The 23304-nt window shown below is 40.0% G+C and overlaps 1 protein-coding gene across 5 annotated transcripts in view; it reads right to left on the minus strand.

Annotated features, from left to right (window-relative positions):
- The window catches only part of opn7b (opsin 7, group member b), a 110936-nt gene that overhangs the window by 44518 nt on the left and 43114 nt on the right, over nt 1-23304 (minus strand). The window contains exon 3 of one of the 5 annotated variants that reach the window (XM_037105176.1): nt 19982-20129. The exons of 3 other annotated variants lie outside the window; for them this stretch is intronic. The gene's annotated coding sequence lies outside the window, so the exon portion shown is untranslated. Of the gene's footprint in view, nt 1-11539; nt 11830-19981; nt 20130-23304 lie in introns of those variants that run through there. One more of the 5 variants, XM_037105177.1, reaches the window with a different exon arrangement.

A 23304-nucleotide genomic window follows, 5' to 3' on the forward strand; every position in this document is an offset into this window, starting at 1 on the left:
TACTTTGATGATTAGCAGTAATGCCTGAGAAGCATTTACACAATCATCACAGGGGCACAAGACTGCAGCAATCATTCAGCACAAACGAGAGGTAAAGCACAGCAAATTGGTGACAAAGAAGGAGAAGAGCAGGTCGTAAGTAAGCATTTTAGCAAACAATGGGTATTTACATATTCAGCCCAGACATGCAGCAGCATAAGCATTCATTTGATGTCATGGTTCTAGCCATCTGACAAATAAATGTACAATATTCAGTCTTTTGGTTCTGTTTTGGTCTACGTCAACTCTGGCTTGACATGTTCACCACGTACAAATATGACAACATTTCTTTTTTTTATTTCAGCAATGAATTTGTTTCAGTCATTTCTTCATGCAAAAAAAACAAACAAATGAACATCTAATGGAGTGAATGTATGGCTTTTTTTGGTCAAACTTGATGAGTGTCATTGGGTTTTGAACTCAACAACAAAACAAGACATTTGACAAGACACTTAATTTTTCATTTCACAGACATAATTATAATCACCTGATTAACTGATGATGAAAATAATCAATCCAAATATTTGACCCAGAGTTGGAACTACTTCCTCATGATAAACTGCTAGTTTGAGAACTCTGGCAGTTTAGTATTCAACAAATTAGGAGAAAGGTGAACAAAATCAGGTGAAAGGTGTGTTAGTTAGTTAGTTATCCTGGTCGTAAAAATAACATGACTTCCCTGTTAAATTCTGCTAAAAGCAGATCTATAATCAGATAACACTTGACCTTTGTTGTCATGGTAACAAAAATAAACACAACAGTCTCAGCTAAGATAATTTTCAGAATTGGTTAGGTTTAGGAAAACATGAGGTTTAATTCAAGTTTGCTACACCTGCTAATTTACAAGCCGTAGGTCAGAACAAATAAAAAGCTTACTTTTGGTTTCACATAGGACTTGAACACCTGTCTCTTCAGGAAAAGTCCTGTGTTGACATTGTGTAACATTTGGATGCAAAATTAATAATAAATTCACATCATTACATGCAGATTGAAGCAGCTGGGCTGATGTGGACATGCACTAATTAAATTATGCTCACTGCTGGCTGTGTGATTCGTCATTTGTATCCAACCTTGGCTATGTGACTCTCATGCCACACTTGTTTAAAGTGTAAACACATTCAGTTATAGCACAGAGTCAAATTTGCAGTTGCAATACCATCATTCCATTTCTTAAGCCTTAACTTGGCATGCTGAGGCAGGGAAGCCATTATTTAAAGAGACAACGGCGAACACAAAATATTTAGCTTGCGATCCTTAGCAATGTCATTCAGTGTTTTTTATTCACTTATTAGTGCAAGTCCATGTGTGTACAAGCTTGTTCATGTTGTTTTTACAGTGTAAGCTGGGAGTGACAGCGTCATGCATAATGCACGCAGTACATAAGGATAAGGATAGCTGACATTTGGTTGCTTGTCATTCAGGATATATCTACCCTGAGGGAATGACCAGCTGACAGATAATCACACACGGGTATTTATACACACACACACACACACACACACACTGTACTGAAGCCAAAGCATATTTCTCTTCAGGGTGATGTTAATGGCAGATGTCCCTGTAAAAGTCAAAGGCTCCATTCAGCTTTGAGGCAAATCACCCAATCTCTGTGTAACATCATTAAACAATTGTTCAGGTTCCTGAACATATTATACAACTCACCATATACAGTACAGTATGGGTTCAGAGAGTTTCATTACATGCAGTTTAAGTGTTATTTTCAGAGTCAAATATCTCGTGTTTAAACCGGGATTTATTTTAATTAGGTGGGGCATTAGGTAGGGAGATACACTACGCTGCTTGCAATATTCTGTACACAACCAGCCCATTAAAAAAATGAATGTATTTTACACAGACACACACACAGCATTGTATAGAAACACACAAACACTCAGAGTCACGGAGCAAACAGCTGCTCAGACAGGGCTTACTGATGGAGTCACTTTTATTTTTAAACTCTCCGTCCAGTGAGACCACTCTGAAGTAGTCACAACAAATCATTCTAAGGTTGTGTAAACATTGTTTACAATATTAAATCCAATTGCAGATTCTCACAATTTTTGTTCCATCTGAGTTCATCTAAACCATCATCTTAAGCACTTTTGATGTGTGTGCTTTAGTTTCGAGCCTTGTTAGAGGGGTTTTGAGTACAAATTGGCATAGACGTTGAGCCGGGATTTAATGAATCTGAGACTAACTAATTATGCCACACTATTGTTATGTTGGTACAGATTTAAACAACACTTTCATTAGTCACCATTAAGCAGAACACATGAATATCCTGCCCATTCTGACAGTGTCAGTACATCTCCACACTTCAGTCCTCACTTGCATCCATTTTGCTTAATCAATATACATAAATATAACACTGGGAAATTCTGCTTAATGTTAATACAGAGAAAACTAGGAGTTAGTTGCAGCTTGTAGGCACAAGTCTATTTTTTTGACAGTGCACATGTAAAAGTGAGGTTGATGCCCAATAAACATACTTATATGGCGGAATACTGGAAGTGTGTTGATCTTTGGACAAAGCTAAAGAACAACCCACCATGCTTTGTTCATTTGCTAAAACTCTCAGCACTGGTTGGCCTATTAGATTTTTTTAAAGAAGAAATTTTTGAGAAATGGCCAGAAATGTAATTTTAGATTTTCGTGAGAAGTTAAACTTGACTAAATGTATTTTTTGCCCACTGCTTGTCAATCCTCTCCCCACATGATGTATTTTCTTGACCCCAGAGTCCATAACCTTTGTAAATGTCTTCCATGCTGTATCTCCTATCCTTAAACTGACCTCCATCAGTCTCAGAGGCTGTGTTCTATCCTTATCTAGTGTCCAGTAGTGTTCAGTCTGGTCTAGAACGCTAAGCCCTGTTGCCTGGTATGTGATCTAGTCCATGCATACCACATTCAGCTTATGAGATGACTAGCTCCATGGCTAACTGAGCTAATTAGCTAATAGCAAATAGCTACAGCCAAATATAGCCTAACCCTAACCTTATGTATGAGCAGCAGTTGTCTATTACTCTGGTTGCTCCCATATTTCTGGAGTCTTTGAAAACCTTTCAAATAGGGCCTTAGCTTACATAAAAGACCTTGAATTTGACCTGAAAAATATTCAAAACAGGTTGTTTCATTCATTGTGTGACTTTGTGGTTGTGTTTGGACTGGTTTAAGGATGGTAACAATCAACATTCTTCTTTGGCCAATTTGTAATTGTTTTCATATTGTCAATATAAGCAGGGGTCCAAACCAAGTAGGAAAAAACGGGAAGACAAACATAACCACGTAAAGGGCAGGCAAGGAATAATAGTCAAAAGTAGACCAGTATGAATACTATTGGAAATCAAAGGGAATGGGGAGCAGGTGAGTGAGCAGGGGGAGCAGGTCAAGTGATGAAACTTGCGATGGTTAAGGGAGGATAGGAGGGTGTGAATACATCTGCAATGACAGAAGAGCTAGTGGATAATTTTGTTACTGGTCGAGATCCCCGAGGTGCTGGGATAATCTGTGAGCTGACATCTTGCAGGGTTGTTTTGGAAAGTGAGGAGTGTGAGAAAAGTTCCAGCACATCCACAGCCATGGAAAAAAGGCCTGTTGTCACAGGTTGTTAACTTGTTTTAGTCGGCTGTGAAGTGTCTGTATAAATTCAGCCTGCAGCATAACAGCTACTTTTCTGTGGCTTCTTTTATGTCCTATTGGCCACAGACGGCCCTCTCACATTCCTGGCTTTCTTGATTATGCCAGGCTGCATTAAAACACGATAATACTTCATGTCCACGCTGCACAACCATGCTTGTGATCACTTCTTCCAACCATGCCAGGGCTAAGGAAGTGGACCATCCTTGAGCACAGTACAGAGCACTCACACTGGTCAATTAAACTGGATGTTTAGGGTCAAACGTGCTTGTGCATGGTACAGACTGCCTAGTGTGAGTGCGCCATTAGGTACATTCAAATAGCCTAGAATCACAGGTCATCGAATTACGGTTCAAGCCCATGGACTAAAAAAGTAAGAGCTATTTTTTAGAACCAGTGAAAGATGAAGAAATTGTTTTAATCATTTTTCCTAACAGTGAAACAATTTTGGGCATTTTACTCTTTCAAAAGCCAGTTTTCTTTTCTGTCTGGAAACTCCTCATGGACCGACAAAAGTGAGGATTTATAAACATGACCTCCATTAATTGTACTAATTGTATTGTACACAATTTCAAGGGCTCTAGTTGTCTAAAGAAAACACCATTCTCTATTAAAAGTTGGCTTGTGCAATGTTATACACAGAATGGCGAACATTATATAAACAGACTGATGTGGAAAGGAGGGGATACAAAGCGCAAACATCTTACACGAGTCCCTGACCTTTCTTCAAAAGACAGCAGATTGAGGGTTGAGCCGGAAAACAATATTCTGTAAATGCATGTAAAAATGCTTGACAAGATTTCAAAGTGAAAAGAAATAGCCAGGACGTGAAGTGTGCACATCATTCTCAAGCTGTATAGAATGTATTGGGCTCTTCAAGTTCAGGGTCACCCTGAGGCCTGTCCTGTGACTCCTAATAATTTGTAACCCCAGTAAGATCTTTGGTTTCCAGTCTACCCTCAAACTCTTTCTCCGGATAAGATCTTATGATAAAATGTAAATCATAATAACTGCTCTGTTTCAATGTAGGAGCACTTATAGTGTCCTATTCATTGACAAAGGTCTTTTTGATCTTTTCAGCATCTAAATTCATAACCCAATCCAACTACAAACCATGTGGGAAACTGTGTGTTTACAGTTGCTCCAACTCTCATCAAACCTAAAGCAAATTTTATTTAGATATCCAAAATGTAAGTGACCTATGTACTTGGTGTACCTCTGTTATGCATCACACCATGTTCAGCTTCACAAATCAGAGAGAACAATCTCATGTAGACTCCAGGGTGAGCCAGTATTGGTAGATCTTTAGAGGAATGAACACCTGTGGGAACAGACGGTCATTTATTAACAGGATCGCTGCTCCAGTGGTTGCCATCACAGCACTAACAATCATTCCCCTCAGGAAATGTCACATTCTCCTGCACTTGGCATCTTCACAATAAACTCCCTTTTCTCTTTTAACCTTTCGATTTTCCTTGTTATCCAAACCTTCTTCTGTTTACCAAAACTGATTCATTTTGCATGACACAGGTCCTCTTTGTTAACAGGACCATGTTTATGACTTACTGTGACTCTGTGACCCTTTGGTGTGCATAATGCACCAGACAAACTGCAAGAATTCAAGGAGAAAAAATACTTGTAAAGCGAGAAGAGGAGAAAAAAATAGGCGCTGTCCTCCTTGACCTTACAGCTGGATGATCATGAGTTGTTACGAAAAAAAACTTGAATGTTGTGGTTTTGATCAGTCCCAGTTTGATCCATGACATGGATTAAGAGTTTTTCTTGAACTCACATTGGACAAATTTTTTTCTTGAACTTCATTCTCAAGTAAATACTGCAATAGCTAATAGCTGTAGAAGAATGAAACCATCTGTTCTGTTCCTTGTAAATCTCACTTTTACTGTGCAGCTGGGTCTGCCACCAGGGCTGGACATTTCCAGTAAAAATGAAGGCCAAATTACAGCCCATAGGAAGTGAGTCCAACCCAGCAAGCATTGTTTTCTTGTTCGCTATCCTGATGGACACTGAAAGAAAAAGTTAACCCTGCTAAGTGAGGAGGCAAAGATGGCGATGGAGAGCGCTAACGTTGTCATAGCCTGTTAACGTGTGCCTGTTACGCCACTGACACATTTCCCCTCAACATTGGTACTCGAGACAGTTTAAAATCCCTACATTCTTTCTGGATGAGCAAGTACCCATTAATTCAACCAGGTCTGTTACTCTACTGAAAACTTGTCTAATCCTGCTTCCGTTAAGAGACACAAACTATATTGTTTTTTTTCCCATTTGTAGCTATTTGCATGTTAAAAATGTATACGTTGGAGTGGCCCAATAAAGCTGTCCTGGACCATTGCTCTACATAACTTTCCTAAATTACCAATATTACCATATATGCAGATGATTCAACATTTTATATGTCAGCATTCACAGCCAAGACAAAAATAATTGTATGCAGCTCAAACCACTCTCTCCTTACATAACCAGTTTTAAATCTTTGCATGAATTATCTGTCTCTTGACCAAGTACATGAGCTCAAGTATTGCATTAGATAGAAAACTATAATGGACAAATCACACAGATACAGTAGCTGCTAAGATGGTATTCTGATTCATTCTCATATTCATTTTCATTTTGTTGTGAGAATTTTCTGTCACGTGTAACAAATGTGACCTAAAGTGTGAAGGATGAATATATTATGGTTTAATGCTGTGTTAGACAGTTACTCCATCACTATCAGTGTTGGAATCCCACTATTTAAGACATTAATATGTAATAGAGAGGTGAAATCTGGGCCCTACCGGTGTGCCTCCATGGGATCTTATTTTCTGAAAACATACAGTACAGTAGTGGATGTTGAGAGATAAACACAATTTTAATCCTACTTGAATAATTGAATTATAAACATATTTGTCAATTTAAGATGTAGTTTTTCCAAGTCAAGAAAGTCAGTTTATTGTAAAGTATAATACTATTTTCAATTTAGTGTAAAACAGCTCGGTGAACTAAATCAGCTCGCTCAATATATGTCAACAACACCAACATGGTGGTCACCTCAAACTCTGACTCTGCTACCATCTCCCGCAGTCCAAGAGCCATCACTGTGCACTGACTCCACTGCCTGGATACCATCGCCCAAGCATGCGAGAAAACCTGTTCTCACCACCCGCCTACTTTGAACTAATTTACTCTTTTAATTAACTGCCATCTCCAAATTCTTATCAACACTCAATTATGTACTCCTAATTACTGCTTTGAGATGACAGTCGTGGATTAAAATAAACTGTCTTGGTTACTTCATTGCGCTTTAACAGTAAAGCATGTAATATTAAGAGCATTGCCACATTTATCTATTCCCTCATTATTATGTGATTCTCTGATGGTAGTTTCAATCTATGTGGTATTTGCAAGTCTTTTGTAAGAGAACTAAATGTGTGCACAAAATTCAGTTGGCCTTTGTTTGATTACTCTTATTTGTGCCACTACAGTGTGTAAACCTTATAGCTACCCTGCTCTTATTTATATTTATTAGTCAAAATTAAAATTTCTTGGTTGGTTGTATTCCATGTTCCATTGTGCAACAAAGACAGAACTGTTGACCAACAGTTTAATCATGTTATTTTTTAAACTTAAACTGACTATTCTCAGAGAGAAATGAGACAGTAGCAACCACATAGAGCCACATGTAGTTATAACAATTGATGAGCTGGTAATCATCATCATCAAAAAACATTATCATACACCCAGCTGTACCCCATGTACATGTGTGCAGTAACACCCACATGCACAAAGTAAGGCGACAAACATTACACTGTAAACATCTCAGAGAAAAAAACTTCCTAAGGTGTTCGGCAAAACCATCGGAGTCCAAGATCCCTCATTCTCTTATTTAATCCTTTGGGTTTCTAACATTCTCCTCCAGTTATGTTCACATACATATAGAAACTGTTTGCTTTGCCGTTAACTAAAAAATGATCTTGACGGCTAACAATGCATGAATTTTGTTGCACATGGATTGTTTTAGATTTTGGCACTATGGTTTCTGGACTACATGTCAGTCTTTATTAATGCACAGTAGCTTCTGTTTGCATAAATGCCTAAAGGTCCACTTATAAGTAAATTGATTTGGAAGTCTATTTCCAAACTCAGTCCAGTAATACATAATTTGTTAAATACTGGCAGCCATCCCAAAGCATCACTAATTGACAATTTGGTTGTAAGGCTAAAAAATGTCTGACAAAGTGGGTCTTTAACCCCCCAGATTTAAGCAGGCTTGTTCCCACTGCGCTCCGCTGTAGACGATGCTTGTGTTTCACTGACTGTGCCAAGGCACATTTCAACAGCGTGCCAGAAGCGGCTCTTCGCTCTGCTCCGCGGAGAATACATGCCGAGCCTATTTTTGATGGAGGTGAACCGCAGCTGCACCAATCTGTAGCAGATCGAGCCAGGCAGCAGGTCAGATTGTGGGGAGACAAAGTGTATCTAAGTGAAGTCAAACTGTAATTTTCACACATTTGAAGTGTCGTGACTGCATCTAGCATGCTTATGCTGCTGCAAAAAGTCAGACATGTAAACACACCTAGCACAGCAGTACTAACTGTGTCTCTGGTAGTTCCCGGAACAACAGGTGTCTCTGCGACCACATCTTGCCACACAAACTCCAAAGCTGAAAACTTTACCAGCCTACACTCTTTTTTCAGTTTTCTCACAAAAGTGGGAAAAGATGGAAGTCAAAGGATAGACATTGTGTCAGTAGAAGTGAATGAGTCAAGGTTATTTGAACCAGATTTACACTCCGAGGTGTGGGTGGTTTCGTAAGTGATGGTGGGATGACCCTCTCTGAGTGCATCTCTTCTCCGTGACTATCTGTCTACGCACGTGACGTCACTGACCCCTTCCATTCACATCTCAATACAAAGATAACAATAACACATGACACACTGTTTTCAAGTGTGTGTGTGTGTGTGTGTGTGTGTGTGTGCTTGAGACTCCTCCTTGACACCTTTTCCATGATGAGTGACAATCGGCGTAGTAGCATTCTTCACACCAACATACTTAGATTAAATGAATTTGTCCCTACTTTACATTGTCACTTACTTTATTATAGCCTTGCTCAAGAACACATGAAACTGACATTCGCTGGGAGCAGAGAAAGCAAACAGGAGTGTCATCTGTAACAACATGGCACAAACGTGATGTAATCACCTAAAGAGCAAGAGCACACCCACAGCTCGGTCTTATTAAACGCCACCTTTCTAGCTCGATGCTGCATGGGAGTTCTGCTTCATAAACCTGATTAATTGTGGATTCAGCCTTTGACCCACGCTGAAACACACCTCCCTCTAACACTGATACGGAAACTGTTGTTAACAATAACACCTCCATACTATTACATAGTTTGACAGTTACATCACGTCCGCACTGGAAGTCAAATGACACAAAGTAGACACGGGCATGTATTCATGCACCAGTGATGCGGCACACACAGATGTTGTTGTACTCAATAAATCATTAGGTCTTTAAAATGTCAGAAAACAGGAAGAAAAAAAACATCATCTCAGTACACCAGAGCCCAAAGTAATGTCTCTACATAAGAGCTGCAACTCATCATTACTTTCATTTAATGTGACGATTATCAATTTCTGATTAATAATTTGGTGTAATTAATATCAGAAAATGGTGACAACACTTATTTTGCTTCCCCAGAGTTAGAGATAATGCCCTCCATTTGTACAAACAAAAAAGGGAAAAATGCAAATTGTAAATAATACGTAAAAACATTAATACATTTAGAAAAGAACAGAAAATAAATTAGATGGAAAATTAAATGGGAGAGTAAATGAATATTTGAATTAATACAAAGTTAAATAAATATGAAGCAAAATTAATGCAAAAAAAATATGCATTTATGTCACATTTTATAAAGTAATGATGCCTACATTTATTTCCTTTCAATTTTTATTTGATGCCAATGATGGCATATTAATCTATTCTTGAGCCAGATACATATTTCTTTCTTTATTTCTAATGTTGGCAGCTGTAGTCCTCCACAGACAGATCTATAGGCAGGAAATCTTCAGCTATTTAAGGACCGTTGTTCCATGCCATCCCCTATCTCATGTTTCCGGCTACAGTCCAACACAAACAGTCTATTAAAGGCAGAATACAGAAAAGAGCCCAGCATTTACAGCACAGTACAATATATCTATTTATGTTATTATCAATGTTGCCCTTTGATGGATCATTTTTGCTCTTAGCAGTAGTTTCACATACTGATTATTTGTGGTTCTGAATGTCATGTGAATCAAGAGTAAATCTTGAAGAGAGCAGTGGGTATTAACAATTGCCTCCAGCAATGCCGGCAGCACTGCCAGCAACAGTTGTTGACATAGTGTGATCTCTCATGTTGGATATTGGATATTGATTTCCTGATTATTATTCTGGCTGGAATGACCAGTGTATCAGCAGACAAGGATGTCTGAATGCCTGGTGATATATATCCTCTCCACGTAATCACATGGGCTTGTGTAACGGGCAACTCTGTTACTGTCACTCATGTTGTAGGTATCAAAATTACAATTACACAAGTTGTTTTTTTAATAAATGTTTTAGCACTAAGTACCTTGTGTAAAGATGCTTTCCTGCTGTGATTAAATTAGAGAACAAAAAGCCTCTGAGGCAATCAAATTTGAATAAGTGATTTGCGCGCTAGGATTCATGCCTTGGTCTTGTGCAACGGTTTACGTTGGAAGCATGAAAACAAAGCAGAATCAGTTACACAAATCAAATTAATGTCTATTCAGTGCAGACATGCATCTAGTCAATCAATCAATTATAATGCATTTAATGATCCTTAGAACAAATGAAAAATCAGTTAAATGCACAAAAGCTGCTAAATTGTGCCACTTATTAGCTTGACGAGTAGAGTGTCGTTTTGAATATGAATTACATGCTAATGCCCATGAGGTATCTATGTGAATTTACAGCACAATGTAAGTTCATATTACTTAGAATAAGATAGTAAAAGCTGATCCACTCGGAGTACACAGACGCTGAACATGAGGCAGCGCCACAACAACAGACTACATGCTAGTACTTCATATTTCAAAGGGGAAACAACGAGTGTTTGGGAAAGCCTGAGGCTGAGGGGGAGACATTTGATCGTCGCTGTTTGTGTTTACAAGAGTTTCAGTGACAAACACATTTGTTAAAACAGCCCTCCTCCTCCTCCTCCTAGTGTGGGAGCCAGGGGCAAATGCGAGTCACACGTGGGATAAGGAACCACTTTGTTGCCTGTTAATTAAGTTGAAACCCTGTTTAAAACACTTCTTGCAAAGACTCATATTCAGAACCTACCACTGAATCTATGCATATACTGTACAATGAATGCCAATCAAACGAAGTTTCGCTCACTGGATGCCGACACGACGGGACTGTTATGTCACAGCTAATGCAATCAGCATTCCAAGTATCTCTTTCATTCAATTAACTGAACTGTACAGCACTGAAGCTCACAGACTAACTTAAACTCATCAGCACAATCGGTGAAAGCCACGTGAAAACGGACAGCCAAGGCAGACAGAATTGTAAAGTAGTGTACAATAATCACATGGACACAAGAGCCAGGACGAGATAGCATAGGGGTCATGGACCATTTGGACACAAAGCTGGTCAGACAAGACACAATAAACAAAGAAACTCGATCTTGGGATGAGCAATGTGATCTGCCACGCTGTGCGTTCTGTACGTACTTTCAAGCTTGTTTTTCTCAATTCTCCACCAACAGCTCGTACAATAAGACTCAACAGCCCAACAACAACACAGTCAGCAAAATACTTTCTTTCTTTTTTTTCTTTTTTATCCAAACCTTAATGAGAGGGTATGCCAGAGGCGGCTGGGGATCATTGGTGTTGAGTCAAGTCCAGAACGAAGCCGGTCGAACCCTCTCCTGTGTGTGGCAGGACCATAACCCAGAGACAGTTTCTGGAACACAGACTTGTGCGTGGACGCCGGGGTGCACTCTGGTGTGCGCTCCACACACTCAGACACTGCCTCACACGCAGTCTCTGAGCAGGAGGATCCACGCGCAAGTCGGAAACAGCCCCGACAGCTGAGCTCTGGGAGATCCAAGAGGCGACAGATAGAGTCAGATGCGCTGCTGGTCTCTGCTTTCTATCCTTCTCTCTCTCTCTCTCTCTCTCTCTCTCCCTCTCTCTCTCTCTCTCTCTCTCTCTCTCACGCTCTGTATCAGCCTGCAGCCTCCACTCTCTTCCCCCGAGTCCCCCTCTCTGTTGCTCTGCTCTCCCTCTCTACTTAAATCTCTTTCTTGTACACACATGCATTCTCCACGCTGCATCTCTCTCTCTCTCTCTCTCACCACTCACTCACTCACACACTAATGCATACACACCTCTGTCAGCCTTTTTTTTTTGTCTTCACACTGCATGCTTTCATTGTAGCTCCCCACATGAAGAATGCCTTTTAAAAGGAGTTTAATATCTCGACCAGTCTTGTACACTTAGGTCGTCCTCTTCTCACATTTTTACCTCAACCCCCTGGAAAAAAAAACAAATATAAAACTCTAGCGCTTGCCTCAGTATTTCACCTCATGCACCCCTGATATTAATGTTCAACACTTGAGGTAAATGGAGGTACTGAAAAGGGGAAAGAGTAAGACAGGAAGATACTGTTGAAGAGACAAAAGGATAATGACATGATATTAAATGGATATCTGAATGTGGAGAGTTCTGTAGGGGTGGGGTTGAGACCGGGGCACGGTTTAGCTTTGAAGTGCAAATGAAAGCAAAATGTCACGGTTAATCTTCGCCAGCGAGCACAGTTTTTCGCCACCAGCAAAGGCACATAGAGAGTGTGTGTGCGTGTGTGTGCCCCAATCCATTCCAATGCAATCTCACAATGCACTTTAGCATCTACTGGGAGCATTATTCATAAAGAAAAACAGAAACAAAAGACTTCACATCAGTCTCCTTCCCTCTGTTGATGCCACAAAGGAAAATGCATGCAATTCATATATGCTGTATAATGACAAAGGTAGTACTATTGCATCCATTTGTGAATATATTTGAATGTAAAAATGTGTCTTCGCCTAGCGCAGAGCTGTGTCAGTGGAATAAATGAAATGGAGATGGGAAAAAATGGGGGGATGGGGGGCAAAGCAGCAGCCAATCAGCATTCACATAATTGCTGGCAACGATATTAAAAGTATGAGACGCTTTTGGTGAAGACATTTAGGTAGCACTTACTAAAAAAGTGTCACATTCCTAAACGTCTTACAGGTTAGATCAAATCAGCATTGTGACCAATGCAATCTACATAAGAGATTATGAAAGGGTTAATCTGCAGAAAAAGATAAAAAGAAAAAAAAAAAGATAAGTTTTATTATGCCTTTTTTTACACTCAAACAGGTACTGCGCTTTTTTTAATACTACAGTACATCTCACATCTTCATAATTTTTCCCATGAATCACATTTTCCATTGTGCTGCCAAGAGAATATCAATCAATCAAACTGTTATTCGTTCTGAAAATGACATTTATCTGTCTCTGCAAATGACTGACGTTCTCAGGGGGATTTTGTTACGGTCACAAATCATTTCATTCATTCTTTACCCGTCTGTCTGCACTGCCTTCCGTTCCATCTCTTCCGAAGCCTGAGTGTCCACCTGAATCAGCAGGAAACAGTGACAGCAGTCACAGAAACACACCTGGCGAACAGACCGATTGCCTGCCAGCTCCCATCTCGTGTAAAATTACCCACAAGACAGCTAGAGGACAAAAATTAAATTGAAAAGAAATTAGTTTTGATGTATGAAGCGATCAAAGACTTTCTGGCCAGCTATTTTGTCTAACAGCGATGCCCTGATTAAAGTTTCTGAATCCTTAAATATGCTTATCTTATGGAAGGCCTAAACGGTCATGAGTCCAACATGTCGTCTTTCCCTGATAACAAGGAAAAAAATGTATTTTCTTGATATCACAAGTTAATTGTGTCATCGTTACAAGATAACAGATGTTGTTTTCCTGAGATAACAAGATAACTTTGTCGAGATCTTCAGATAATGAGCTTAGATCTTGACAAAAATGATCTTATCATCTCAGGAAATCAACAGCATTTATCTCAGGATAATGACATAATTAACTCGTGATCTCTGCAAAACAAATAAAATTGAATTTGTTTCACTGGAAAAACCAAGGAAATAATTTATTTGACCCATAGCCGTTTTGGGCCATCTGCCAGTGCTGGGTCTGAGTCATTGCTTAGTTTTGCCAAAATGTGGATTAAATATCAGGCATTTCAGAATAACAGCTGTAGCCTCTTACATTTGGCACACGTACACTATTATTTGCTGATACCAAGCCAATAAAATGTGTTTTTTTCAGACTGGCCCCATCACCCCTTGTACACATACTTTGTTTAATGTATTTTTTCTGACTCTGAGACTGCACGCACAGTGACAACCAGTGTAAGCAGAAGCAACGCACATCTGATTAAAATAAAATGAGAAACAGGTCGTGCAATTCTTCTCCGGCACACTGTGTTCATTCACCACACTCTCAACCGGAGTCATGTATGTGGTAATGTATTATTTCAAACAGGCGCAGTTTGATTTTCACTGAGGAATAAGCTACTTCTGTGACTTAACACAGATTCTGACATTATTGCGTGGTCTTTTTAGCACAGTGAAGAGGAATCCAGCCTCGACAGATCAGCCTCCTCTCACCCCTCTTCTGGCCGTCTCTGCTGTGTCTTGTGGCTCCGTGTGTTCACTTAAAAGACGGCAGTAACATTTACTTACAGCGGTCAGATTGTGGTGACCACTTTGCACACAGCATATGAGCATACGCAGTACCACTTGCACGTGCAGACACACATGGGTTTTTGAAAAGCATTAAACCTGAAGGCAACTCTCAGGCACGACAATGACAAATGCCATTGTCACTTATATTTTAAATCAAGTCTTTGTCTCCAGTGTGATTTTCATGTGTGGGAAGGGTACCATACATCTATCTTTTTTTTCTCACGACGGCTGATTCCCAGGCATCTTCCTCATCATCATGCATCATCGAGGTCATCATCATGCATCATCATGATGATTCTGCCTTAAACGCACATGCATGAAGGGGAAGCGCACATTTCACTGATCACATGTAAAGAGAGCCTCAGATGATAAAGTGCACTTCCATGCTTGTGTGGCTTTTCATAAAAAGCACACATCCGTCAGCGGAGTGTGTCTAAAGGGAGGCACAGCTGGTTCAGTACATCTAGTGTGCACACCGTGTGTGTGCAGACTCGGTGGACTACAGTTAAGTGTAGCTGTGTGTAGTTTTGACCAGATCCTCAGTTAGTACCAGCATTTGGCCTGTAGGTCTGTTGTATATTGACCACATAAGTCCATCACGCCCAATCAGAACTTTTCAGAGCTTTTACAACAGTACCTCAGAATGGCCCATTTTTTTGGGCAATGTTACAGTTCAGCTATCTCTATGAATTGGAGTCAGTCATCACTAAGCGTGGGCCACAGCTTGGCAGTTTATGTACTTCACATGGTTCTTCTGAAAGGGGTGAGTTACACAAGTATCGTCTCTAAAGCCATCGTTTGCAGTCGGAATGAATGAGAACAGATTGTCTATCATTCTTGGCTGTCAATGCAGGGAAGTTTTGGACAAGCCATCTTGTCTGACAAGGCGATGGAGATCACAGGAATAATACAATAAATCTCACAGGTGAAAGACAAATTCTGCGTGTGCAGTGCTTGATGGCTGTGTTGCTGAACTGCTGCAGCTTCAGCGTGGCCACTGCCAGCCCTGTCTTTTTAAGAGCAGTTTTCCTGTGATTTGTGTAAAAAAAAAAAAAGAAAGAAAAAGATGACATGATTTTCCTTTACCTTTGTGGAGAGAGAGAGTGACCACAAAGGTAAGAGAACGCAGGAAAAACATGTGCTTGTTGTGGGTATTGTTTTCATGGATCTGGCATATCTCAAAGGTGTAGACATTGAAGCTGGAATGAAAGGTTGGAGTGATGTCGATATGCCTGTCGACAGATTGTTTTCAGGTGTATTCATGCTGAGAACCATGGGCATGTTTTAGAAAAAATATGTGAGAAACCGAATTTCCCGATGATGTCAGAATCCACTGTGTGGATTTTGTATGAGGATCGAAATCAAAGTGAGACATTCTGCCACATACACAATGTGTGTCTCAGCAGCACAAAGTGTGTTTGCATAATAACTTCTTGAGAACCATCTTGTAGGCTTGTAGACTTTGTTTCATGGACATTTTGCTTGTGAGTTAAAATTTGGATAAATTTAGTTTTACAGGCCAGATTAGTAGAAAATCAGACAAAACTAAGCAGATCCAGCAACAGAATGGGGACAAACACTGTAGTCAGTCTTTTTCATTTCAGTTTGCACTTCAGCATTTTTGTCATGGCCAATTATTGTGTTGTCATTTAGGTGTTGGGACGTACATAGATTTCCTGAGTGGGAAAGGAACAGCAGTAGAGTTTGTCTGTTTTTGTGCAGGTGAAGAATCTTCACAGGTTCTGCTCACAGCATCCCACCGCTGGCTGTTATATCTTGTCATTCTTGCCTGTTCTCAGTCTCTCTGATGCCTGTCCATCATTCTTCAACCTTTAATCTTTATTGTTTAATTTAATATTCAATCTTATTTCATTTTTCAGTCAATTGTGGCGGAAAATGAACTGTGCTTTCACCCAGATCCAAGAACAATACAAGGATTTAGATTTGTGTGTATTATTGTTAAACTTGGTGGCACAGTAGTGTACAGTATATATGTTCTTTTTTTTAAAAAATTTCTTCACAAACATTAGATAATCAAGGACATCCTTCAACTGCTTGCTAACATAAACGCTGCTGGGCAACCACCACATCGATGCACTATCTGTTGATTTTTGTTGATTCCATAGAGACCCCCCTTTCTTTTATACTGTCGTGCTGAAAATAACGTCACAGAAGCTGAGTGGCAACATGCTCCAAAGTTTTGTTTGCTATTTTAGACTGTATGATGTAACGAGCTAAGTCCATAATATATAGTATGCATATGCACAGGACTTGTCTCAGCAGGAGAACAGTCAACCCCAAAGCCTTACAGAGGGCTCTGTCTCCATGCATAATGTCATAATACACAACAAACACCATTTCATTCCTGGATGTGTCAGATTGCTCATTCTCTCTCTCTCTCTTTGTCTCCCTGTGGACCTTACTTGCTTTCTCCCTTTGTCTCATTCTTGAGTTAGTGAACGCAGCCCTTTTTGATATGTGGGTCAGGACTCTGTGTGTTTCATTTTTATGAAAGCCAATAAAAACACGAGAGGACTCACAGGAACAGACGGAGTGAGAATTGTTTTGTTCAAGGGGGAAAAAAGAGGGAAGGCGAGGCACATGTCGATGCACGTGGGCCCGTAACTAATCAATCACCGTTGTTCCTCTTGTAGCTGGTCCAGAAGGGATTCAGTGAGACACACACAGGTGCGCTTTCTATGATGTTGTCATGGGGAGGTCACCAAGTAGCTCATGACTTTAAAATGGGAATGTGACATGAGGAATGAATGCATATCAGCACATTCTGATAGATCAAAAGCTCATTTGAATCATTGTCACACAGGGAGGACTTTTAAAATAGCCATTGATGAGCCGCGCATGAAAAACAGTTTTATAACTGTTCAACATGAGGGATTTACATATTGAATATGTAGAAAAGATGAAAAAGTGACACGAGAAAATATAACCACTTACTTATTTGATACACTTTCACACGATACAATATAAACCCTTCTTCTGTTGTCTCACTGCGGCATGCTTTAGCTGTGATCAATGCATTTCCACTGTGTCCTTTCAAGGCAGAACAGTGTTGACAACTATATATGTTCACAAGTTCTAGACTCAGGAACATTTTCAAAAGACTCTTTATGTCCACGTGGAGCAGTTTATCAAGTGGGATCAACAGGCAATTTGTACTAATTTCCTTACCTTTTCCCTTCAGTCAAGGTCAAGATGAATAAATCACATGAATAAATACCAACTCAGTTTGGAGTTCAGTGGTAAATAACAATAAAAGCCTTGTTAAGGAATGAAGGATTTCTCTCCACTGAAACGCAAGAAGGCTTTAATTTGGCAGCGGATACAAGTGTTGAGTATGTATTAACAGTGTAATGCAGTAACTTCAACGGGGCAAACAGGAGCAGTGTGTCAAAATGAGGCTATGAATACAGTAAGGTAATGCTGATGAGCTGTGGCATTACCTGCACCAACTTGTCACTGATGAGAGTCTTCTCATATGGACTTCGGTGAAGTATAGTGGGAGCTGAGCTAATCTGCTACCCCTATGGCTCCTGCTAACTGGTCAAAAAATGCTGGTTCAGTAAGTGGGTACAAAATGAAATCAGTTTAAGTTCGTACATCGGACGGGACTGGCAAACCAGAAACCTGGCATGTACGTAAATGGGAGTTTCCTGGCACGGTTAAACAATGTTGTACAGTAAAGGCTTGGACTGCCACGCTGGTGTAAACAGGAACACTCCCGGAAACTTAAATTATTCTCAGTGATGTATTGGTCCAGGATTGGATTGGACAGTGTTCTGGACCAGGCCCACACCATAGTCCACCGATTAGTGACTTTAGGGGTATGGAAAGGGATGGCAAGGGCGATGTTGCCACCCATTATCCACCCTCAAATGGCAGACAGATTATAATATAGTGCGATGGAAGCAGAAACACTGTACTGCGATAGATAGCTATGCCGAATTGATATCATTCCATGGATAATTTGCTGTGTGATGTTGTCTAACATGCTCCTGCTTTTTTTTGAGCTTATCATACTTTTCCATGCTAACATACTGTAGACAGTAGAGTAACTCAAACATGTTTCCTTTTTCAGCACCTGGGTACAGTGGAAGTCACTGCAGTATGTTTCCATTCACTCTTAATTTCCTAACTTTCATTTAACCGACAGCAGCAACTGTTATAGCTCAGCAAGAGTCTGACAGGCGTCTTAGCATGAAGGCTTAGGCAGTGTGTTTGTAACAATGGCCTCAGAAATATGAACAGTTGCCAACAGACAGGCAGTCTAATCCAAAAGGCCTGAGGCCAGAAATAACAGGTTGGCAGCAGGTTATACACAGGCTGGCAACACGCAAACTGATTCTGAACAAAGACCAAGCTAATAGATCATAGCTGGTAAGCAGAATGCTAAAAACAAACTCTACAAACCAAAGGCAAAATGGGCTTCGATCAGGGAATCAAGCTGACTGTGAAACCAACAGACTGAACTTTAATGACGCTTTAACAGTCAGTTTAGTTAGAGCAATGGTAAACAAGGACCAGCTGGGTCAATGCAGCAGTCTGTGCAGTCTACTCTTAGGTGTGTGCTCAACGTCTACAACAGTGTATGCGTACGTATTCCCACAAAGCAGAGTACTCTCGTCCGTGAAGTGGGAGTCTCTTTGACACTGTAGTGAGTGCTGTCAATTAGTCAACAGCAACCATGCAGGGTGGCGGAAGAAGAGATCAGCAATGAAAATACATATGTGACAATTTTAGGTTAAATCTTGTGGTATTGTGGCACAGACCACTACTTGGTGAGCAAAAACAGAAACAGAACAGGGTTGAGGTAACTAGCTGGCAGGTTACAGAATAACAGTATAAGCAGGGAAGTAGAATTGGCATAACTGAAATAAAGATTATGTGGTAAACTGATCCTGAAACCTGAAATTTATTGTAGTAATAAAACTGAATGACCTGCTTCAACTAACGCACAATGCCGAGAACATATCCTGCTATGCCTGAAAGCTCTGTTGTGCACTACGAAGTTCTGCTCAACCGACTGAAACAAAGTGATTAATGACTAATTGAGTTTTACAACTTATCAATGCAACAACAGTGACATTGGGCTGCGGTAAACAAGGAGCACGATCAAGTACTGCACATACTAAAAAGTAATTCATGCAAGTACATGAACCTGTACCATTAAACGCTACAGAGAAGGTCTCTTGCTGTCACTATACAGTATACTGTATATATTTAATGACCTCAATTCAAATGGACTTCATTGGCATGGGAAAAGTGTACACTGACAGAATAATAATCTGTAATAAGATTTGCCCCTCCAATGGGTGAGACAGAGAGAGAGCAAGAGAGCTAACGAATGAATTAAGAGAGGAAACGGTGTTAGCTTGAAAAAAAAAAAAGCAGTGAATCAATCAAAAATTCAATATTATGTTCTGACAGTTTCACAGTGGTTACATTTTAAAACGCTAATAAATATGCCCATACCTCTTGAGACAACTTCTTGGATTTGGTCTGAAAGCAGCCAGAGTGCACGCTTTACCCTGCCTGCTGTTTTGCTCTCTGCTGTGCCTGTTTCTGTGTGTGCGTGTGTGCAGCCCCACCCTCAGTCAAACAGACACACAGATCTGCAGACCTAGAGCAGAGGAGAAAGAAGGAAATGGCAATGTGACATTGCTGTGTTTGTATAGAGTCTCCATGTCACACTGGCATTTGCTGGTGGCTACACATCACAAAGCAATGACAGGATGACCCTCACAAACAGTGTAAGTCTATTTTTATTCTATTTTTGTTAGGAAAATCTTGCATAGTATACCTTTATATGACCAGATATTTGTTCTAAGTGTGTCCATGCCCTGATCTCAGCACAGTGCAAATAGTCAGAACGAGAATGACTGGGTGACTGACTGTCTTTGTGGTGCTTGTATTTCATTGAACGACCTTTTCCGGTCATCCTCGCCGGTTGAGATATATATATATATATATATATATATATATATATATATATATATATATATATATATATATATATATATATATATATATATATATATATATATATATACATATACACATATATATACATACACACACAATATATACAATTTATCGACTAAATGGTTCCATACGTGCGTCCCCGTCTAGCCTGGCAGGACGCTATATTACATGTACTCTGATAGACAGTCCTATAAAAGTGCATACTGTCTCTTCACACATAAAACCCATCATCCATGCGAGCCCCACGGCCAAACTGAGTTAGCACAATCAAGTTGTTCCCTAGATTGTCAGACCGCTTTCAACAAAAGTGGTCAGGCTACAGTGTATATGTTTATACATTTTATTTTGATTACATTACCGTTTGCTGAGTTTTAGATAAATGTGAACGGATGTCACATACAATGACTGAAGACGTGTCTTTGTATTGCTTTTATGAATGACTTCCTTTAGTAGTGCAACAGCGAACCTTTTCAAATGCAACAGGATAAAAACAAAGGAGGGAACAATAAAACAAGGCCGCAGAGTAACAAAGAGATTCCCCATGGTTTTGTATTGCACTTGTGCATAACATATTATGGAAAAGTGCTTCTATCTTGAAACTGTAAGCCTTGGCAATAAATCACACTTTTGCAGCTGGCCGCCTTTAATCTTTTCTTATTGTCTTTATTTCATTTCATTTGACCCTCTCCCACATTGTATTGACTATATTTCATTGTTCACGGCTGCTGCACATGTGAAATTTTTTCTTGGCTTGTCTTGCCCCTCCGGCGGTGAAAACTGCATTACGTCCTCCACTGCTTGCTTGCACTACTTATTACTCCTCCCTCCTCTCCCCTTCATGGCAGCAGTTCATGTCTCATATCACTCGTTCATACAACCCAGGCCCTCCACCTGTTTGTGCTTCACTCTATCATTCAAGCCTTACTCATTCAAGATTACTCTCCCTCCTTCGTCGTCCAGCCTGTCATCTTAAAAAATAACTGAAGGGTTTAAGAGAATGCTTGACCACTTCCATCATAGGTTGATTTTAATCTATATGTTGTCTGAAAGGAGCTTTCAAAGATTAGGAAAAGTAAAAACTGGCACGGTTGTCCAAGCAGCATGGCTGGTTTGCAGGTACACTGGCTCAGAACACTGATAGGCTAAATAAGGCCAAACACCCCACATCAGTCAAATTTGTCAAGCATAATTATCACTTTGCAACCAGGGCTGGCAGTGAAAAATCAAATCAAATAGGCAAGAAAAGTGAGAAAGTACAGCTTCTTCCAGTGTTGCTGAGTAATATTTTAATTTGGGATGTCCCAAGGTTTTTTTTTACCCTAATTCCAATCCGAGTCCTTTAACATTTAGTGCGCCAATACCGAGTCCCAATCTGATACTTAGCCTTAAGTAATATTTTCCTGGACAGCTGCATTAAGAAAAAAAGTACCTGCATTTCTTAACAGTTTTTTTATTTTGTAGAAACTAAGCAAATACTTTCATGTGGCTCTTTCTTATTCTGCATGTGCTATTCCAAAATTGGCCAAGCACCTTCCTTGTGTTAGCAGGTGAGCCTGTGACGCTGCACTGCGACAGCAGACCCCTGTGTACAGCCAGCTGAAGTGTGAGAGAGACGCAGCCCACGCTTGGTGCCTCCATATCATCCACTGCTTTTTTTCATATTCCTTACTTTGTCATGTTAAATTATGTGGACGCGTTGCTTGTCTATTTCGCACGTGTTCAGCATCTCCTCGATGGCCTGTTTTACATGCTCTGCTGTATGAGACCCACAAAACTGGTGTGTATACCGGCACGTTGCAACTCTAAAGTGGAGTAATGTAATTAATACCGAGATGGTAGGGCATAGTGGGGATTCAAAAACTCCAGGCGACAAAGAAAGCCCTGATCCTCTACCACAGAGATGACTTCCAATCACGTGATCGGATCGGGACGTCCCTAATTTTAATTGGTATGATATGCTATCATTAATTCTATTAATATGCACAAAAGTACACATGTAACAGGCACACACAGACACACTGCCGACATACAGCTGGCTGACAATGTCAATCATGTTTGCTTTATTCCAACAAGCAATGTGTTGCCATTCGTCTGTTTATCAAGGAGCCATCAGAGCAATTTTCAGAGGGATATTGACAGGTTAAGTTTTTTGAGTTTAACTTAATTTTCCTGTAGCTTGCAGCATAGTTTGATACATTACAGCAACCATATTTTCTTTTCTAACTTAGCAGCTTAAAAGTTTTCCCAGTACTGCCAGTTATCAAGTTGCAGCTGAAGTAAAGCTTTGGCAGCAGAAACAACTGCATGTACTGCAAAATAACAGCACTCACGTTGACATCTTCATAGAGAGGTACGGCTTAAAAGTCAAATGTTACGGCTCGTAAAGCAGCATGTTGTGACTGAGGTCAATATGTTATCTGGTCGAAATGTAGAATTGATGACAAAATAATGGGCTGCAAGCATATTTTCAGATGCCAATAAAATGGAACGGAACTCACTGCTGAGATAGGGTAATCATTACAGGCTTTGCTTTTATCACTAGGAGGTTACTTCAGACCCCCTGGAGTACTTTTTACCCCTGCTGCTGTCTTTTCATATAATGAAGTGCACGTTGGGTTTACAGAAACAAAATGCTAAAAAATGATCTGCAGTCTGGTGGTCTGCTACAGAAGCAAGAAGATGATGGATTATGTTGTCGCCGTCACTGTCCCAAACCAAACCTAAATTAGTAATAAAGAAAGAGAAATACGAGCTAAAATGTGCAAAATAGAAGCAGAAGGGTGAAGCCATGGAGCCAACACAGTGGGAGAAAC

The sequence above is a fragment of the Acanthopagrus latus genome, chromosome 7 (genome assembly GCF_904848185.1).
Source record: "Acanthopagrus latus isolate v.2019 chromosome 7, fAcaLat1.1, whole genome shotgun sequence".
Taxonomy (NCBI): domain Eukaryota; kingdom Metazoa; phylum Chordata; class Actinopteri; order Spariformes; family Sparidae; genus Acanthopagrus; species Acanthopagrus latus.